Raw genomic sequence first — 8,051 nt, forward strand, 5'->3', positions numbered from 1 at the left:
TTGTTCTCGAACCCGTAGGGTCCGCACGCTTAAGGTTTCAATGATAGTTATATTATGAGTTTATGAGTTTTGATGTACCGAAGGAGTTCGGAGTCCCGGATGAGATCGGGGACATGACGAGGAGTCTCTAAATGGTCGAGACGTAAAGATCGATATATTGGACGACTATATTCGGACATCGGAAAGGTTCCGAGTGATTCGGGTATTTTTCGGAGTACCGGAGAGTTACGGGAATACGTATTGGGCCTTATTGGGCCATACGGGAAAGAATAAAAAGGGCCTCAAGGGTGGCCGCACCCCTCCCCTTGGTCTGGTCCGAATTGGACTAGGGAAGGGGGGTTCCCCCTTCCTTCCTTCTCCTTTTCCCTTCCTCTTTTCCTATTCCATATGGGAGGTGGAATCCTACTAGGACTAGGGAGTCCTAGTAGGACTCCACACTTGGCACGCCCCCTCCTAGGGCCGGCCTCCTCCTCCCTTGCTCCTTTATATACGGGGGCAGGGGGCACCTCTAGACACAAGTTGATCCACGTGATCATATTCTTAGCCGTGTGCGGTGCCCCCTTCCACCATAGTCCTCGATAATATTGTAGCGGTGCTTAGGCGAAGCCCTGCGACGGTAGTACATCAAGATCGTCACCACGCCGTCGTGCTGACGGAACTCTTCCCCAACACTTTGCTGGATCGGAGTCCGGGGATCGTCATCGAGCTGAACGTGTGCTAGAACTCGGAGGTGCCGTAGTTTCGGTGCTTGATCGGTCGGGCCGTGAAGACGTACGACTACATCAACCACATTGTGCTAACGCTTCCGTTGTTGATCTACAAGGGTACGTAGATCACACTCTCCCCTCTTGTTGCTATACATCACCATGATATTGCGTGTGCGTAGGAAAATTTTGAAATTACTACGTTTCCCAACATAGCCTTGGGCGACAAGACGTGCTTTGTTGCGAACCACTTGTCCATATTCATCTTGCTTGTTGCGAAACACCCATTTGGTACCAATGATGTTGTGGTTGTTGTCGGGCTTTACAACGAATGTCCACACTTGATTTCTCTCAAAGTTGTGTAGCTCTTCATGCATAGCGTTTATCCAATCCGGATCTTCCAATGCTTCTTCAACCTTCATGGGTTCAATGTGAGAGATGAATGAATAGTGTTCACAAAAGTTATCTAAACGAGTTTTTGAGCGAGTGATTCTCCCGGTTTGGATATCATTGTAGATTTGCTCCACGGGATGATCTTTAGCAATTCTTGCTCGAACTCGTGAAAGCTTTTGCTTGGGTCTTGGTTAAACATCTTCTTCATCTTGTTCTTCTTCTTGGCCTTCTTCATTGTCAGCGTTGCCGTTCTCTTGTCATGGTGGAGAAGGAGGTTGTTGACGTTCTTGGTGCACTTCCTCGTTTTCTTCATCTTGGTGTGTCCCACTCGTGGATGCTTCCGTATCAACTCTTGGTTCACCTTGTCGTGAGGTAGAAGCTTCCACTTGGACGGACGAGGTACTCTCCTTTATCTCCATTGGACGAATCTTGCCAATAGACAAGTCTTGGATTGCTTCCGAGGCATCTTTGTCTTCTACATCAATTGGCAATTGCTCTACTTGCGAGCCATTAGATTTATCAAACTTCACATCTACCGTTTCTTCAACCTTTTGGGTGAAATTGTTGTAGACACGGTATGTGTGAGAGTTTGAGCCATAACCAAGTAGGAAACCTTCATGAGACTTAGGAGCAAATTTAGAACGACGATGCTTATCAAGAATGTAGCACTTTGAGCCGAATACTCTAAAGTATCCAACTTGGGGTTTGTTACCGGTGAGGAGCTCGTATGCCATCTTGTCGAGTAGTTTGTGAAGATACAAGCGATTTGTTGCATGACAAGCTGTCTCAACCGCTTCCGCCCAAAAGTGTTTTGGCGTCTTGTACTCATCAAGCATCGTTCTTGCCATCTCGATAAGAGTCCGGTTCTCCCTCTCAACAACTCCATTTTGTTGAGGTGTGTACGTAGCCGAGAACTCATGTGCGATCCCTTCTTGTCAAGAAAGGTGTCCACATTTGCATTCTTGAACTCCGTTCCGTTGTCGCTCCGAACCTTCTTGATCTTCACATCAAATTGATTTTGGGCCTTCCTAGCAAAGTTTTTGAAGATCTTTTGGACCTGCGATTTGTCATCAAGAAAGAACACCCACGTAAATCTTGAAAAATCATCAACTATGACTAGACCAAATGATTTACCACCGAGACTCTTGTAGGCATTTGGACCAAAAAGATCCATGTGAAGTAGCTCGAGTGGTCTTCTTGTGGTCATGATGTTCTTAGCGCGATGACTTCCTCGAACTTGTTTCCCTGCTTGACAAGCACTACAAAGTCTATCTTTGTCAAATATGACATCGTTAACGCCAAGGATATGATTTCCTTTAATGAGTTTGTCAAGGTTTCGCATGCCCACATGGCCTAGCCTTCTATGCCACAACCAGCCTTTAGAAGATTTAGCAATTAAGCAAGTTCTAGGTTGAGCCTTTTTAGTGAAATCAACAATGTAAAGATCTCCTCTACGTATACCGGTAAAGAACATTTTATGATTATCTCTACGAAACACTTGGCAGTCTACTTCAGTAAATAGGACATTGAAACCGAAATCAGCAAGTCTAGATACTGAAAGTAAGTTGTAGCCAAGAGATTCAACGAGCATGACATTTTGTATGGAGCTATCATGTGAGATGGCCACCTTACCAAGGCCAACCACCTTACCCTTTGAATTATCACCAAAAGTGACATACTTTTGAGGGCCGTTGTTTCCAACAAGCTCATGGAACATGTCTTTATTTCCGGTCATATGATCAGTACATCCACTATCAAGGACCCATTCCTTTCCTCCAGCCATGTAGCCGTGAAGATTTTCCATAAGACCAAAGTGTCTCATCGCATCATCGAGATCATAGTCACTATCATCATCATCCTCATCAGAATATCCATGTTCAATATCATCTTGTGATTGGTCAATTCCTAGAGAGGGTAATTCATTAGATAAATGATCATTTCTACAGTTATCTTTATGAATTCTAATAGCTCTGGAAATGATATTGCTAATGATTCCAACATCTCCTTTGGCACTCGTAAGACTAGTAAGCTCAAATAAGCGATCACCAAATCTGGGATCATTGGAACTCATCTTAATCAAGGCAATAGACTTATGGAGGATTTCATCTAGATCTTTCAAGGAATAATTTGGAAAGAGTTCCTCAACAAATTTCCATATGGTGTAGGCACACTTAAGAGTAGGCAAACATCCAATCAAGTTTCTAGGAAAGCCTCTAGTGATAAGATTTACAGTTCTAAGATTGTGAATCATGTCAATAGACTCATCAAGGGTAGGATGCAAAGGATCAACATGAGGTGCACAAGGGCTAGCAATGTACTTGTTCAAATGATATTCATTGAAAATCTCAAGCATTTCATTTTTCCACTCATGAAAATATTCTCCATCAAGAATAGGCACTCTATGTCTAAGACTCCCAAAAGTAGACACATCCATCTTCCTCCAATGGTGTTTAAACCAAGGCAATGGAGACCAGAGCTCTGATACCAATTGAAAGGATCGAGAAGAGGTGTCTAGAGGGGGGTGATTAGACACTAAGTGCTAAAAGTTGCAGTTTTTAACTTCTTTAAGTTGAAGTGGAGTTTTGGCACAAGTTTAACAAGCATAATACATATCAAGCATGCATGGAAAGAGTATATGAGCAGCGTAAAGTAAAGCATGCAACTTGCAAGAATGTAAGGGGAAGGATTCGGAGAAATCAAACGCAATTGGAGACACGGATGTTTTTGTCGTGGTTCCGATAGGTGGTGCTATCGTACATCCACGTTGATGGAGACTTCAACCCACGAAGGGTAACGGTTGCGCGAGTCCACGGAGGGCTCCACCCACGAAGGGTCCACGAAGAAGCAACCTTGTCTATCCCATCATGGCCTTCGCCCACGAAGGACTTGCCTCACTAGCGGTAGATCTTCACGAAGTAGGTGATCTCCTTGCCCTTACAAACTCCTTGGTTCAACTCCACAATCTTTGTCGGAGGCTCCCAAGTGACACCTAGCCAATCTAGGAGACACCACTCTCCAAGAAGTAAAAAATGGTGTGTTAATGATGAACTCCTTGCTCTTGTGCTTCAAATGATAGTCTCCCCAACACTCAACTCTCTCTCACAGGATATGAATTTGGTGGAAAGAAGATTTGAGTGGAAAGCAACTTGGGAAGGCTAGAGATCAAGATTCATATGGTGGGAATGGAATATCTTGGTCTCAACACATGAGTAGGTGGTTCTCTCTCAAAAAATGTGTATTGGAAGTATAGGTATGTTCTGATGGCTCTCTCCACGAATGAAGAGTGGGTGGAGGGGTATATATAGCCTCCACACAAAATCTAACCGTTACACACAATTTACCAATCTCGGTGGGACCGAATTGAGAAACTCGGTCGGACCGATTTAGCAAACCTAGTGACCGTTAGGGTTTTTGGTGGTACTGACTGGATCAACTCGGTGGGACCAATGTGCTAGGGTTAGGGTAAATCCAAAACTCGGTTTGACCGATTACTCAAACTCGGTGGGACTGATTTGGGTAATAAGTGAAACAGAGAGTTGGCCAAGCAAACTCGGTGGGGCCGATTGCATATCTCGGTGGGACCGAAAATATTGCAATAGGTAACAGAGAGTTTGCAAGCCCATCTGGTGAGACCGAGATCCCATCGGTGAGACCGAACTGATTAGGGTTTCTGGCAGTGGCTATGTCAACTGAACTCGGTGGCTCCAGATAGAAAGAATCGGTGGGGCCGAGTTTGAATTTTGGTGTGGGACATATTTGGAAGTGAGAAAGTGGTTGAGGGCTTTGGAGCATATCAATAAGCACTTTGAGCAAGCAAGCCATTAAGCAACACCTCATCCCTTCTTAATAGTATTGGCTTTCCTATAGACTCAATCTGATCTTGGATCACTAAAATAGGAAATGTGGAGTCTTGAGCTTGGAGCTTGAGCCAATCATTTGTCCTTGGCATTTAGAAGGGGTTCTGCATCCTCTAGTCCATGCCACTTCATTGTTGAACTTATCTGAAACATACTAGGTAAAAGTGTTAGTCCAACAAGAGATATGTTGTCATTAATTACCAAAACCACCAAGGGAGCACTTGTGCTTTCAGCATGACATGCGGGCCAGCTGAACTGCGGCGACCATCAACTTTCTACCACAGACACACCCGATTGGACGCGGTTTGCCTGCTCCACTGCTGTGCTCCGATCCGTACTCCTGCCCCATCGAATTTTCATCCAGCGGCTGTGACACATTTCGTCCCGGGCATCAATCCTCAGCTGGAGTACTTATGTACTATAGGTAGTACCCGCCGGTGTGGCCATCTACGCCTCGTAACGCCCCGACACCCAGCTGTGGCACCCTCGCCACGGCCACGCCACCACCGGCCGGTTCATCTCGAACGAGTGAGTCGCGAACCATGCCACCACCATGAGAATGACATGTGGGCCAGCCGCATTTAAGGTCCGCATGTCATTGACTCATAGGCGGGCACTAAGCCACTGAAGTTCGGTCCCGTGGGCCCCGAGAGGGAAATGTAACTCCTGCGGCAGGCCTTGTGGTGCTCCCGCAGTACGAGCTCATGCCAAAACTGGAATTTGTTTCTTACTACTACCAACTAGTACTAGTAAGGTACACGTGCATTGCACGCATGAGATTCTGGTGGTTTGTGCATTATGCTTCTACATGTGGAGCTTTCTGGATTCTAACATGTGGCAAAATCTGGTGGAATGTAAGGTTAGGCAAGTTTGATTAACTTAGGTGAGTGTTTGGTTCAAGCCACACCTTAGGCAAGCCACACTAAGGCCCCACATGACATACACACAAAAAATGTGGCAAGATTCCCTTAGGCTTGCCAACTTATGGCTCTCATTTTGAAGAACTAATAACTTTGCCTAAGCTTAGTTGTGGCAAAGTTAGTCATGAATTAAGTTCAACCATGGAGTCTTCTAGATTATACATGTGGCAGAATCTGGTGGATGATATCCAACGGCCAGTACTGCTCGGATTTGCCATCTTTGTACCGTCGGATTGGCTTCATCCAACGACCAACTTTCAAAGTTTTTCACACACTATATAGGGGGTATAGATATAGATGTGTCGGTCCATTGCAATGGATCCAAAGTATATCTATTTAGTGGAGTGCACTCTAAACACATTATCTATTTATTTTTCTCTAACCTTCCATAGCCATGCAACCAAGCCACATAAGCTTCATGGGTGCCCCCACATAATATTATTCATACTACGTTCATTCAAAAAAAGATAAATCACCCAAAACAAGATCTTCCCATTTTTTGTTCCTACAATGTTGTGCCGTGCACGTACCTACTAGTTGTATAGTGGTAGAACTAGTAATATAATATTAGGAGTACAAACTTGGTACTAGTAGGAGTAGTACTAGTACTAAATTCTCCTACTCTATCAATGAGCCCCGTCTGACACCAAATTTCTTGGCTTCCGTGCTACAGCTATATCTTCCCCTTGTTTCTGTTTTCCAGCCCGACGGCGGGCGGGGTGTCAGTTTGCTCAATGGCGGTCCCACACAAAAGTGAAAATGCTAGGCAACACGCCTTCCCTAAGCTATGTGTCGTGCCGGACGGGCTGTGTTGTACTCCCGATTCCCGAGCATGTGGGGGTGCGACGCGAACGCGGCAGGCCTTTTCCTTTTACCAGCAATGTGCCCGTGCGTTGCGACGGATCCAAAGTAGTAGAATAGTAGTATTTGTTCACAAACTTGAAAGAAATCACTGTTGTTTTGATATACTCCTAATATATTACTCACTCCATACCTAAATATTTGTCTTTTTTGAGATTTCAAATGGACTATCACATACGGAATATATAGACATATTCTAGTGTTTCTAGCAAGATGCCCGCGCGTTGCACGAAGTTGATGGAAAAGGTAAGCACAACTTATAAATTGACGGATGGAGTACTAGTTACAGTGATGCATATAATTAAGCAAAGGGATCGCACATGTCGGTATTGACTGGAACGAGAATGCAACAGCACAATAAGAATTAAGGCCACGATGATGCGATCGCAGTGGTGGTTACAGAAGGCAAGAAGAAAGATGGATCCACGAATGTGCGACCTCCTCCTCCTCAACTTAGTGCGCCGGGCCACCGACCGGAGGCTAAGGAGCAGCGGCTTTTGTGGCGAGGTCGAGGTGCTTCTCAGCAAAGGCATCCAAGGCTTCCAGCCGGTTGAGGAAGGCCAACGTCGTAGCATCCTCACTGGCCTTGTAGATACCTATGTACACGATTTCCTCGTACACGTGGATGTGTAGGTCGACGAATTCTTGCAGGTGGAGGCGCCTCGCGGCGAGCGCGACCTCCAGGTGGACATTCTTCGTGGCGTCGGCGGGCAGTCGCAGGGCCACCAGTGCTCGAAAGAGGTTCCGGCCATGGAGGCCGATTAGGGTGGCAGGCAATGAGGAGCCCGGGCGCGCGGGCTGGAGGAGTACGGTGATGTCGTCCGCGAGCTTTTTGAGGATGGTGAACTTGTTGCTAGTGGCAACGATCATCTGGTCCAACTGAGAGTCGTAGTTGGCGTCGACGGTGGCCATCCACCAGCCGGTCTCCAACACTATCTGGAGATGATCCTCAGCGCCATGCCGCAGGCCGGTGTCGTGGACCATCTGGCGCAGCCGTTGGCCGCTCACGCTCATCGCCGCCATGGGTCTAGAGTGAGCTCTTTTGCTCTTAGTGTAGGTGCTTAGGCAAATGCTTAGGTGCGTACGATGTGGTAGATGCATTGGAACGGAGGGGCGCCTTTATATGAGCGCAATGAGGGCAAACTGTGTTGCATTCACATCATGCAGCCTCTTTTCCCGGACCTCCTCCCATTACTTCCCTCATGCATTAATTGAAGGAGGATGCATTGGCCGTTCAACATATCGGGAACCGCTACTCCCTCCCTCGTCTGCATTAAAGCCGTATCGGGAACAGCGCCGCCCGCTGTCAAATCGAA

Source organism: Triticum urartu, chromosome 3, assembly GCF_003073215.2.
Source record: "Triticum urartu cultivar G1812 chromosome 3, Tu2.1, whole genome shotgun sequence".
Classification (NCBI taxonomy): domain Eukaryota; kingdom Viridiplantae; phylum Streptophyta; class Magnoliopsida; order Poales; family Poaceae; genus Triticum; species Triticum urartu.